Genomic DNA, 14,071 nt, shown 5'->3' with positions numbered 1-14,071 from the left:
TATCCTTTCTTGTTACAGTTATTCTGAGATATGTCATAGTATTTCTATCAAATGTACGATCACTTATCCAATGCTTTCTAAATCATTGTGGTATTTATAGTATAGTTAGTCAACTTACGTTTTTCTTCTGAACTAGTCATGTTGCTGAAATATTTGTTCTACTCTTTTTATCTCATGTTTAACCGTGAAAATTTTCTAACATTTTGAAAAGTTGAAAGCATTTGACAGTGAACACTCCTGTATGCAATATCTGGTTTCTATCATTAACAGTTTATGTATTAATCTTTTAAAGCTGATTTGCTTTAATTAATCCTCTTGCCATACAATATCCCATTGTTTGAATTTTGTCATTTACCCATGCTACAGTCATGCATGTTTGGGGTGGTTTACAACTTTGGTCTATTATTAAGAGGGTTGTACTAAACATTCCTGTACAAGTTTTTTCTTGCACATTTACACTCATTTCTGTAGTGTACACATCCAGGAGTGGCGTTGCTAGCTCACAGGACCATGCACACGCAGCCTTAGTATATACCCCCAAAGGGTTTCCTGTTTGGTTTTATTAATTTCAAGGTGGTTGTATAATTTAAAATTACAACAATAGCATATGAGGGTATAGTTGCTCCCCATCCTTGCTAATACTTAGTCTTATTTTTTGCTTTATTTTAATCTGTCTTGGCAGGTGCGTATCATGTTGTATTGGTGCTCTAATTTGGATTTCCCTGATGACTACTGACATGGAGGATTTTTCCATTTTTTTAATCAAACCTTTGGGTGTCTTTTTCTGTGAAATGCCTGTTCCATACTTTTACTCATTTTAAAAATTAGATTGTCTTCTTTTTCTCATTGATTTGTATAAAATCTTCATAGATTCCGGGAGTGTTCTCATGTATATGTATTAAAAAGCTCTTTCACTGGTTTATCTTCTTACCTCTTCCGTAACTTTTTATGAACAGAAGTTTCACATTGAATCCAGTTTATCAACCTTCTTGTTTTTGCTTTATGCTGTTTTTGTCTTCTTTAAGAAATCTCTGGCAATTGCGAAGCCATGAAGGTGTTCTCTGTAATCCTTTACAAGCTTTATAGTTCTACCTTCCTCATTTAAGTCTTAATCCATCTGGAACTTATTTTTATGCATGAAGTCTAAGGGTCACGGTTATTTCCCCCCTCCCATACGATTATCCAATTAATCAGCACAATTCACTGAGGAAACTACTATTTCTGATTGCACTGCAGGCATCTTTGTTAAAGGGAAGCTCGTCCATGTGTGAGCTTGCTTCAGAACTCTCAACTTGGTTCCAACAGTCTGCTTGTCTGCTTTTGTGCCAGTACTGGTCTGCTTTTGCTGTTACATCTTTGTAATAAACTTGATATCTGACAGCGTGAATTTTCTTTATTCTTTGAGATTGCCTTTCCTAGTTTTCATTCTTTGTGTTATTTGCATTTTAGAATGAGCCTGTCCATTTCCACCAAAATAAAACTGCTAGGATTTTTATTTGGATTGCTTTGAATCCGTGTATCAATTTGGCGTCAGTCTTTACAACAGTGGTTCTCAACCTTCCTAATGCTGCGACCCTTTAATACAGTTCCTCATGTTGTGGCGACCCCCAACCATAAAATTATTTTCGTTGCTACTTCGTAACGATAATTTTGCTACTGTTATGAATCGTATGTAAATATCTGATATTAGGCGACCCCTGTGAAAGGGTCGACTCCTAAAGGGGTCACACCCCCTAGGTGGAGAACTGTTGCTTTACAACAGTGAGTCTTCTAATTCTTGAAAGACTCCACTTATTTTCCCTTTCTTTAATGTTTCTTAATTTCTCTTGGTGGCATTTTGCAGCAATTTTTTGGTTACATTTCTTTCATTAAACTTATTACAAGATTTTAATGGTATTTAAAAGTATTAGAAATGGCATTATTTTGATGTTTTAATTCAACTATATAGACTTTGTAATGGACTTGCTAAAAATTAATGTGTATCTTATTATGTTATCTAAAAATAGTGATGCTGCCCTCATGTCCTATCTTTATATGTTTTATTTATTTTTCTAGACTCTCCAGGACAGTGTTGAATAGAACTGGTTTTAGCAAACTTTCATATTTCATGACAGGGAAAATCTCGAAGGGAAATGTTTCTAAATTTCACCAGAAAAGTTAGACTTTCAAATTTTTTATCTATGCTTTATTAAATTTTTTGATTTCTAGTTTGCTAAAAATGTGTTTCCTCATCATATAATGGAAGAAATTGTTAATTTTGTCTAAGCTGTCAAATTTATTTCTATAAAATTATTCACTGTTTCTCTTGTCTTTTTTTAATTGAGGCAAAATTTATGCGCAGTGAATCACACAAACCTTAACTTTATAATTTGGTAACTTTTGCCCACATATTCAACAACACGATCAAGATTTAAAATACTTTCATCACTAAAAATTTCTTTTCTGCTCTCTTCAAATTAATTTCTATCATACCTTTGACTTCTTTCACGGATTAGTTTTTCTTTATCTTGAACTTCAATGAAAAAGGAATAATAAAATTGTATTTATTGGGAGTGAGATTTCTTACTTCCTTATCTCAGCATAACATTTCCGAGACTCAGGTATGGTGTTGCACCTATCAGTGATTTGTTCCTTTTATTATTGTTGAGTAATATGCCATTAAATGAATGGGCCAACATTTGTTTATCAATTCTATCACTTGACAGTGGGGTTGGTTTCAGTTTGGGGCTTTTATGGTTAAAGTTGCAATAGGGAATTGTTTAAAAGTTATTTTGTGGACATATGTGTTCATTTTTCTTGGGAAAATAAGAATGGAACTATTGGATTACAAGATAAATGTGTAAAGTTACAAGAATTTGACAAAACATTTTGCAGAGTGGTTTATTTATGTTCTTATTAGGAGTGTGTGAGTTGTAGGTGCTTTGTGATCTCACCAATATTTGATTTTGTGCCACACCAATCTTGGCAGAGATTCATTTAGTGCTTAAGGTGTCACCTAGGGTTGGGGTCTCATCTGCTACTTGAGTGGGAAGGATCTGCTTCCAAGCAGGTGGTTATTTGTAGGATTCAGTACCCTGGGGGTCACTGGACAGAAGCCTCTGTTCCTGGCTGGCAATTGGCTGAAGACTGCTGTGAAGTCTTTGCCATGTACCCTTCTCCATAGGGCAGCTTACTGCATCCAAGCCAGCAATGGAGAGAGTCAGTGGTTAAGGTCAGCTAATAGGAGAGAAGTTAGTTTTATATAATGTAATCAGTGGAGTTACTTGTCATCAACTTTGCCTTATTCTCTGGGTTCAAAGCAAGCCACAGTCCAAGCCAACATGCCAAGACAAGGGATTGCATGAGGGCATGGACATCAGGAGGATGGCATAAGTAGGGGTGGCCAGCTTAGAGTTAGTTGGCTAGAGGTAATTATGTCTAGTTCCTCTGCAACTAGTTCAGAGGTAATTATATCTTTTCTCCAGAGATGCACACATTTTTTGTTGTTGACTTAGCCATACCATTGTACAGAGTAGTGACATAACTAAATATGACCAATTGAATATAATGGGGTGGACAAGTGGGAAGAACTTGGGGTTTGTAATTAGACTTGTACATTCATGTGGAGCAGAGACCCTCCAGAAGAAGGGTTTGAATGATGGAAAACCCGCTGATAACAGTCCACTTAACAGTCTAAGAAGGGGTTCAAAACTGTGTCTCCTTAATGCCCCAAAAGTGAGAGGGCCCCGGGATGGAGGTCCTGGCAAATGTAGAGGATGTTCACCATCTTCGGGTTTGTCAGCTGGTAGCATGTCCCTGTCAAAGCATGGGGCTCTCTGAAAGTACTCTAATTCCTGGGAGGGACTTGCAAGAGAATGGCTGATGTTATGGTGTGCATGTGTCTCCTTCAAATCTCTGGTGTTGCCATCATGACAGTATGAAGAGGCAGGGCCTTTTAAAAGCAGCTTTAGGCAGCTTTCATCTCTTGCCCTCTGCCTTTTGCCATGGGTGAACACAACATTCCTCCCTCCTAAGGATGCACCTCACCAGACAGAACCTACTAGTGCCTTGATCTTGGACTTTTCAGCTTTAAGAACTGTGACCAATAATTTTTTTAATAATTATGTAGTCTCAGACATTTTATGCTAACAGCACAAAACAGACCAAGTCAGATAAGGAGTCAATGCCAGAAAGAACAAGAAAGACACGAGTCTGAAGAAGAGCTATTTTAAGTAAATTATCAGGACTAGGGCAAAAGTTTCAGGAGAGGGCTTGGAAAAAGAAACGCAGCTCTTATGACTAAGGTACAAGGTCAAGACCATCTCAGGTGAATCCCACAGCACTTAGGATTCTTAACTCTATAAATTTCTCTTGCCTTCAGACAGAATTGACTCTAGGGAATGGAATTAAATCTGCAGCTATGAGGAGAGAAAGCCCCAGAAACAGAAAATCTTGCAGGATCTGTTGTCAGGGGACTCCTCTGAGGCCTCGGGACCTGGCAACATAAGCAGCCCTACTCTTAGCTTCCTTTTTTCCTTTGACGTACCATCTCCAGGGCCTCAATATTCCAGCTCTCAAGGACATTTCTATTTTAAGCTTCTTTCTAATAGTGGAATAAAAAGGAATAAGAAGGACTTATGTCTTAGTCCTGGAATTTTAAAAATCCTGGAACAGATAGAAGAGTTACTTAGGAAAGTGGCATCCTGTATCTACGTCAAACTGAAATCAGATCTACAGGTAGCTACTTATCCTTCGATAACAGGCCATCTGCTCCTTCATTTATTGAATGACTATTTGATGAGGAGCTGCTGGTGCTAGAAACTGTACTATGCTGGAATAAAATTTAAATTTAAAAATGTGTATTTTTTTCTGCCCTCAAAAGCCTTTAGTCCAGTGAGATATCAGACTTATTAGTGATTTACATACATGGTAAAGTTACAACTCCAGTCAGAGCATGGAGAAGGGGCTGTATAATATCGAGTCACAGTCATTGTAGAGGAATGGACGTGGCCAAGAGGACCCTTTTATACTGGGTTAAGGATTTAGTTCTGGTTTTTAAAAAAATCTTTATCAGGATGGATGGGGCATATTTCAGACTTGAAAGATCACTTTGGCTGCCCAGGCAAGAACGGGTTGAAGAAGGGTAGGAATGAGTTCAGGAAGATTGGTAGGATGAGCATTGCAGTCAAGGATAATGTTGTCTGGACTAGGGTGGTGCTACTAGAAATACAGGAGATGAATCAGATTTTAAAGTTACTTTAGGAGGTAAAAATCAGCCCTTAAAGAGATGGATAACTGAATGGATAGTAGTTCTGGTCATGGAGACAGATAATACTGGAAGAGACCCATGTATTTGGGGGGAATTCAGGAGCAGCCGATGGGTTTAGATTTGGATCTGTGGATTTTGAGAGGTGTTTGAAGCGTTAAAAAGAGAATGTCAGGTGGGCAGTTGCTAGTTGGTTCTAGATCTCAGAGTAAAGGTTGGGGCTCTAGGGAATTCTAACAGTTGGCAATTCCTAGGCGTGGATGGCATCACCAAGCGAAGGCTTTAAAACGAGAAATAAAGGGAAATAACAAAGAGATCAGAATGCCGTCTCTGCCTTTAAAGGGCTCCTGGTCACATGAGCTTTGGCAAAAACACATTGACCCAGTTTGATCCTTTTCACCAATTATTTCTGTTGGCTTTGGGCCTGAAAGATGTTTCTGGGGATAGTCCGGTGAAGTACATAAACAGAATAAAGCCATTAATCTCAAAGGTCTGTAAATGTAAAGAACATCTTTTATATTACAAACCTAATTAAGAGCTGAAAATGCAAATAAGTATGTAGGCAGAGAAACAGGAAATGTCTATGTTAAATGGTGTTTTCTTTTCCAGATAGAATTAAAATAATTTCAGAGAAGATGAATGGCATCCATTATGCACAGGGGAGCAAGGACATAGTACTTTAAAATGTCTTATGTTTGTACCTGGTATCTCTTCCTAACTTCTTAGTTCACAGAAAATGATTCCTTCTATTGGCTAATTTTTTGTATCTGGAGATTTGAAAGGCTGAGGTTAATTTAATCAAATAGCCAGCATCTGAATTGTTTCATGTTTTGACTTGGAATCCTGAGACAGCAGTGCATTTACGAAGGATGGACAGTGACTCACGCAGGATCCTTGTGAGACCCTTAAAGACCTGCCTCCTTAGAGGGTTTTTGAAAATTTGAGAAAACGTTTTGTTTCTTTGCTTTAAAGACCTCTACATAAGACTACCCTTATTTGGGCGATTTTCAGTGTCTCATCAGTCTGGGGTTCTTTCTCAGGCCTACTCAAGGTCCCTCTTGCTACACTCCTGAGCCCTGGGAGCTGCCTAGAATCTTTCATGCACTCATGAGTCACATGAGTGAAGAGAGTAAAGACCTCAGATCTCAGCCTCCTCATCCAAGTTCAAATCACCACGGAAAGGAGTGGTGTGAAATTATATACTTAATGTAGAGAAGAAAAAGTCCAAGGTCGCGTAGGGGAGGAGAAACACCTTTTTCTTCTACCCTCTTAATTTCCTTAGCTGAGGCCCTGAAAGTCGGACTGAGAAAAGACGAATTTACAGGAGGAAAGGCATATGCATTTTATTTGATGACACCTTCTTAGAAAAGAAGACTCAAAGGAATGCATCGACCTCAGAATTTATATACAATTCTTTTTTTTTGTAGAGACACGGTCTCGCTTTATTGCCCTCGGTAGAGTGCTTTTCCTTCACAGCTCACAGCAACCTCCAACTCCTGGGCTTAGGAGATTCTCCTGCCTCAGCCTCCTGAGCAGCTGGGACTACGGGCACCTGCCACAATGCCCGGCTATGTTTTTGTTGCAGTTCACCTGGGGCTGGGTTTGAACCTGCCACCTTCAGTATATGAGACCAGCGCCCTACTTACTGAGCCACAGGCCTTATATGCAATTCTTAACAAAGAGCATTTAATTATGGAAATATAAGACGAGCTTCTGTGGGCTGGTAAATTGTGGGCATGGAGATAAATGGGGGAAAGTGATGGTGGATGCGGGTTATTTCAGCAGGGTTTGTCCGTGCAGGTGGTCTCAGTGCCAACTTTCTGTCCTCTTCATGGCCACACACTTGCCCAGGAGAGGAAATCTATAGCAGGCCCCATTCTCAGGCGCCTCTGCTTCCAGTCAGATAAAGGAAGCTCAGGGAAGGCTTCTTTTTTACATCTGTTTAATCTCAACTCCTTTAGCTCAAATAATCCTTACGCTAACTGACATACTTTGGAGTGGCAGGGTTTGATCCCTGTCAGTTCCAGACCCAACTAGTGAGTGACAACCCACAGGAGGCACAACGGCGGCCAGCTTTCCCTTCTCTCCCAAGTCCTTTTTCCAAACTTTTCATATATATTTTTACATATGTGGTTTTCCTATTGAGTCATCATTTAGATTAGAAGTGGCTATGTAGAAGGATGGTTCTGTGTGTGAAAAGGTAAATTGATGTGGACTCTTCCTCTGTATCCTCAACGGCTTTGATGAAATCCATTTGCTCATTTAACAAATGCTCACTTGTGCCAGGCACTGTTGAAGGTTCTAGTGTACAGCTGAGAAAATGAAATAAACAGCCACCATCTGGCCCCTTTCACAGACCACGACTGAAATGGAATAACTGTATAGGTTATCCTGGAAATGGGAAACTGGATTATTTCTTGCTAATCTATTTGCCTTCAGTCAGCACCTCAGTGTTGGAATTTTTATAATCAATCATTCAACCAATATTTGCTAAGTGTCCACTCCTGCCAAGCATTAGGCTCTCGTGGAGCTTATAATTTATAGGAAGAGGAAATCAAAACAGACCATTACCTGATGGCCTTAGGCAATCAGAAGGTTTCACGAGGTAATGCAGGATTTATAGCTTGGCTCAGACTCTCAATTCAATTCTAAGATTTCTGATGAGGTTTTTGCTGAGTGACACCACATAGCGTGTATCTTCTTTTCCCTTCACGGTGTTAGTTGGTGGAATCTACATAATGTAAAAATAATTCCACGTCTGCTTACATCTATCTGCTAATAGAATCTCTGTGGTAATGTTGTATGGAGAAGTTCTAATTCTCCATTCTGGGAATCTCTTTCCTCTGAATCAATTTAGCAGGATAAAGTCGCTAAACTAATGATTATTCCACATGGTTAAGCTTATTAAAAATATGCTTCTGAGCAGCAAAATGTGGACAATAATTATGTTTCAGGAAAATTCCAACTTGTCTAATTTATGCAGTTTTTTTCCCTTGCTCACTTACCTTTTAAGCGTTGTATTAAATACCAACCGTTTGTATAGTAAAAGGAAAATGCTTCACTGTTGTTTTGGCCATGGCTAGCATCATGCAAGTTAGACATCAAATTAACATTCTCTGCTGTGCGTTAACTACTAGAAACATTGCTTAAAAGCAGTGGATTATTTAAAGCTGGTCGACCTAACAGGGAGAGGCTGAGGCACCAAATATAATTTAAAGATTTTACCTGAGCCAACGTGAGGACAGCTGCCTGGAAGATTCAGACTCAAGAAGGTAACCTTGGAGATGACTTGACATCTGTTCCACCTTTGTTACGAGCAGATTTGTAAAAGCTAAAAAGGGGGACAGGGAACGGGCTGATATGAAGTTGTTTGTAAGGAATTCTCATTGGTTTGCAGAAATAACGTTGACTAGTGATTGGCTACACATTGTTAAGCCAGAGGGTGTAGGTTATGGTGTCTGGAGTGGCATTATTAGGTTAATTTATAGGGACTTAGAGTTTCAGGGGATGACTGTATAGCTCACAGAGGGGCCTGGGATGAGATTGCTGTCCCCTATTAATGTCTTGGTAGGCCTGATAATGTCAAAGGACTCACCTCCCTCGGAAGAGTTCTGATGATTTAGTATTGTGAAAATCCTCCCTAATAAATTGAATAACTGTCATCACCCCTCATAGGAAAAGATGACACCAGTGCTGCCAGTGATATGTCAGTGTCAGAGTCTCTTTCTAGCCGCTGTTGGTGCTAGACTTACAAAGTTTTGCAACCTTGTTTGAATCCTGGTAAACTCTCTTCACTTGAGAAATGAAATGGCTACTCTGGGTGATTTGGGAAAGGTTGGCTCACCCAGGGGAAGAAAGTTGTAATTAGGGAGGAAGATTGCAGCAGACAACCTTTAGGGAATCCGCCAGCTAAAGAGCCTGCCCTTTCCTCCGGTATTTGATCCCAATTTATGAGGAATGAGCCACTCAGGTTTCTACTCATATAAGCCTTGTACCTTGGCAGTAACTCCTTAGACCCTTGTTAGGTATTTATGCTACCCAGAATTTCTTTCTTAGGCTTTTGGAATTGGGTTGCAAAGACAACTGGCAGGCATTTAAATGAGAACCTTTAGGAGCTGTAAATAAAAACTGCCACCAGAATAAAGGAGTAGAGAATTCAGGTCTCTATCCTGAGAGAATGGGAACAGATAGAGCTTAGAGAACAGGGGAGGTGGTTCTTGTTCCTTGTAGGTGAAGTGGCTGTGCCATGTAGAAGCCAAGTCACAAAGAGAGAGAGGGTGAGAGAGGGGGATCCCTACTGCAAAACCAGGGAGTCACTGCCACAGAAGGAGACAGTGCATCTCAGGAAAGCAGAGCGATGGAGATGGAGAGCCTTGGCAGATGGAGAGCCTCCGTAGTCAAAGAGGCAAAGGGAGAACTTTTCAATAACTGGAAAACTTCCTGATTATCTGATGAAAGTTACATCACAAATCGTAGAATTTTGATTTTAAAAAGTGTAAAGAATGAAGTACATTACTGTTTTCTTTATCTCCATTGATATTGATTTTGTGAGTATTTGGCCAGGATTAGGTTGATAATTTGCTTCATATCGTGTATGAAGAAAGGATTCTTTCTAATTAACTGAGGAATTATGTCATAAGAGGGTTGCTGTTTACCCACTTAAGCAAATGCTTTAGGAGACAGTTTAGCAATATCCATTACTTCCTGCAAACATTGCTAATGATTACAAATGTGTTTTGGCTGCTCACTTTCCAAGTTAAAACCGTGTTTAGTAATTCAAACCTATAGGTGGCATTGCCTGTAGGTATTTGGATTTGGTGAATTTCTACTGGGCCTTCATCCTTTTTTTTGTTGTTAGAGATTCATTGAGGCTATAAGGAACCAGGTTACACTGATTGCATTTGTTAGGTAAAGTCCCTCTTACAGTTGTGTCTCTAGCAAGGTATAGGAGACTTTGGCTTTGAACAATTGTCAAATAATTTATTTGTGCTGTTTAAGGAATAATTCTTGGATTTTTAGAGATGAGGACATGTCCTCATCTTTTGCTTCCCTGGACAACTGTCCATTTTGATTCATCATAAAACGGCCATCTGCTTCCATGAGTACAAAAAGTCGCAGGTGAAGGGCCAGGCTCTTGTCTGCTAATGGTCTTTTATTGTCTGCTCTGCTTGTAAGAAGGCTAGGAGGGCTCCGTGACCTTCACGGTGGTAGACATTTGGCTACAGAAACATTGGGAGTAGAAAGCATTCATGTGGGAATTTGACTTCTGGCCTAATTTTTATAGGAGAGGTCAGGACATGACTAAGCATATTGCCAGTGCTTACTTATAAGTAGCCAAATACCTGCACAGCCATCACCTTGCACCCTACGCTGGGAGTGACTATTCTGAGAACCTCCGTAGCTGTTTTCACCCAGGCTTAAGAATGGCAGCCTGTATCTGTTCTGTCCTCCTGTCTAAACTCTGATGCTGGATAATGATCTCAGTGCTTCAGCCTTCCTTTTCTCAGTAAGCATCCTGGGTGTCATGGCTTAGTCCCTGACAGGGGTCCTGCTCAGAAGCCAGCACCAGGGCCTGGGGTACTGTTTCTTCAGCAATGATAAAATGTGCTTGAGGACAACTATCTGGCTGTGACATGACTGAAGTAAGTGAAGTCCTTGAGCCAGCAAAGAGAGAGATAAGAGGGCTGGAGGAAGATAAACCTGACCTGTTTTGAAAAGAGGAGGAGCACAGGAGGGAGATCACACAGGAGAGGTGGGAAAGCCTGCAGGTGGGAGAAGCACAGGAACCAGTATAGAAGAGGGAATGGAAATCATCCTAATATTCCTCGAGTCCTCATGTTGTGCAAGGGGCTGCAACATGCGTTCCACATGCCATGTCCCATTACTCTCCACAGGCAGGTCCGGCTGTCATTCCCAATTCAGTGCAGAGGAAAGAAGCTCAGGCTTTGCCCAAAGTCACAAAATTCATAAGCAGCAAGGGCTGGAGTACATAAAACAGAAGGATGGCAAAGAGGAGGAGAGGCTGGCCATGCCGTGGCCCAGAGTTTGTATGTGTGCATGTCTGACAATTAAGTCTGTGAACTCATTCCAGAAAAAATATTACACTACCTATGAAATACTCCCCTTGGGAAACTGTGCACCAATGCCAGCACCTAGCCCACCCTTCAAAGCGTTTTGGAATTCTTTTTCTGGAATGGCCATCAGAACTGTTGTAGTATTACCCTTAAAGTCTTGAACGTCATCAAAATATCTTTGGACATATCTTTGGGGAAAGAAAAAAGTCACTGGGGGCCAGATCCGGTGAGTAGGGAGGGTGTTCCAGTACAGTTCTTTGTTTACTGGCTATAAACTGGTCTCAAACAGTGCTGTGTGAGCTGGTGCATTATTGTGATGAAGAGCTGTGAGTGGTTGGCCAAGGCTTTCTGTTAAGATTTCCCTATTTCTCAATTGATGTTTACTTAGTCTGCTGTGCTTCTCACAGCCAGCCAATGATTTTGATGCACAATTTGGTGAATTTTTGTGATGTTTTTGTAAATTCTGCTCATTACTAGACACTATGACCTCTCTTCTTCAGTGACTCTTTTCCCTCAGAAAAACATTTAATCCATTAATACACTGCCATTTTTCTAATGGCATTATCCCCATAAACTTGGACTAACATGTCCTTGCTTTCAGTTCCACTCTGGCCAAGTTTAAAAAGAAATTTATGAATGTTTATTGCTCTAATTTAAGCTCTGACATTTTTCTGGTGGCACACAGAACCATACAACAAGAATAATGAATGCCACTCAGCAAGATAACACCACACAATGACATGAACACAGCTGTGAGACATTGATATACCAAGGTTACGAAACCTTACCAACTTGTTTGTACAGTGTTGCCAAGGTAAGTGCAAGGTGGCAAATTTGTGAACTTAATTGTCAAACCTCTTTTTTTCTCTTTCTTGAGATTTATTGGAAGTAATTGACTCATATCAATTATGGAGTGTGTTAGAAGTCCCTTGATCTGCTGACTTGCTATCTGTGAGCTGGAGACCCAGGAAAGCCAGTTCAAATCCCAAGGTCTGAGAACCAGAGGTATAAATCCCAGTTGAAAGGCAAGGGAAGATGAAATGAGTTGCCCTAGCTCAACTACTGAAGCAGGAAAAATAAGAAGGGGAAAATTCCTTTTTCCTCCACCTTTTGTTCTACTGGGACCCTCACTAAAGGAATGAGGGCCACCCATGTTGCAGAGGGCAGTCTATTGAGTCTGCAGTTTGACATGCTAATCTTATGTGGAAACACCTTTACAGACACATTCAGTAATGTTTACCTGGGCATGCTGTACTTTGGTTGAGTTGACACATAAAATTAACTCTAAACAAATATACCTACTAGATACCCTTATTCAATTGAGCAAACTCCAAACTACATTCTGCAGGGCAAAGATGGTGGTGCTCTTCTCACACTTCCACCCTCAGAGACATCTGAAGGACAAGGAATCTCTAGGGACAAGCTGGAGACAGAGTGGTAGAGGGGATGAAGATACAGGCATTAAGGTCTGACAGACCTGGGCTCTGACCCCAGGGCCTCAGTTTCTTCATGTGTAAGATGAGGCTAATGCTGCTGATATCATGGGGTGGTTGTGCTAAGTAACAAGCAAAACCCCCAAAGGTATATATTAAGTACAGGAAGTAGTACTAAGAGCCAAATCTTCATGACAATCAATTTACCCCTTTCTAAGTTTGGTTAGAGTCATTTTCCAGGTTTAGCCAAAGTAATCCCAGTAGGTTGGCCTGGGAGCTGGTCCTAGAGAATATTCTGGCTTGCAGATCATTAACTGTTCTTACTACTTCATGCTTCATCATTGAAGAGGCCCAGAGAGGGGTACTGTGTTTAAATTATCAAATCACATGTAAAACTGACATGTATCATATAAAAGTCTAATAAATTAGGGAAAAATTATGAATTTTCATTGTTCGAATTGTTGGGGATTCACTGAGGGTACAAAGAATTAGGTTACACTGATTGCAGTTGTTAGGTGAAGTCCCTTTTGTAATTGTGTCCCACCCACAAGAAGTGTGCCATACACCCTTCCCTTCTTGCCTCCCTTCTGCCCATCCCTTATTCCCCTATTCCCACCTTGTATTAGATCATCTAATGCCTTCATATTAGAATTGAGTACACTGGATTCTTGCTTCTTCATTCTTGTGATGGTTCACCGAGAAGAATGTGTTCCACCTCCATCCAGGTTAATAGTTAATACAAAATATGTAAAGTCGCCATCTTTTTTGTTGTATTCCTATACCACAGTATTCATATACCACAGCTTGCTAATCCATTCCTGGATTGGTGGGCATTTATGCTGTTTCCACATTTTGGTGATTGTAAATTGAGCTGCAATTAACAGTGCAAATGGCCTTATGATAAAATGATTTTTTTCTTTTCTTTTGTGTAGATGCTTAGTAATGGGATTGCAGGATCAAATGGGGTATCTAATTTGAGTTCCTTGTGGATGCTCCATACTTCCTTCCAAAAAGGTTGTAGTAGTTTGCAGTTCCACTAGCAGTGTAAAAGTGTTCCCTTCTCTTCACATCCACACCAACATCTGCAGCTTTGCATCTTTGTGATGTGGGCTAGTCTCACTGGGGTTAAGAAGTATCTCAGGGTAGTTTTGACTTGCATTTCTCTGATGATCAGGAAGAATGAGCATTTTTTCAAATGTTAGCCATTTGTCTGTATTCATCAGAGAAGGTTCTGTTCATATCTCTTGCCCAGAGGTAGATGGGATTGTTTACTCTTTTTCTGTTGATTAATTTGAGTTCTCTGAAGATTCTAGTTATCA

This window comes from Otolemur garnettii, unplaced genomic scaffold (assembly GCF_000181295.1).
Source record: "Otolemur garnettii isolate 467f Iridium unplaced genomic scaffold, OtoGar3 scaffold00030, whole genome shotgun sequence".
Taxonomy (NCBI): domain Eukaryota; kingdom Metazoa; phylum Chordata; class Mammalia; order Primates; family Galagidae; genus Otolemur; species Otolemur garnettii.
The sequence above is the reverse complement of the archived record's forward strand: the minus strand, read 5'-3'. Positions refer to the sequence as shown.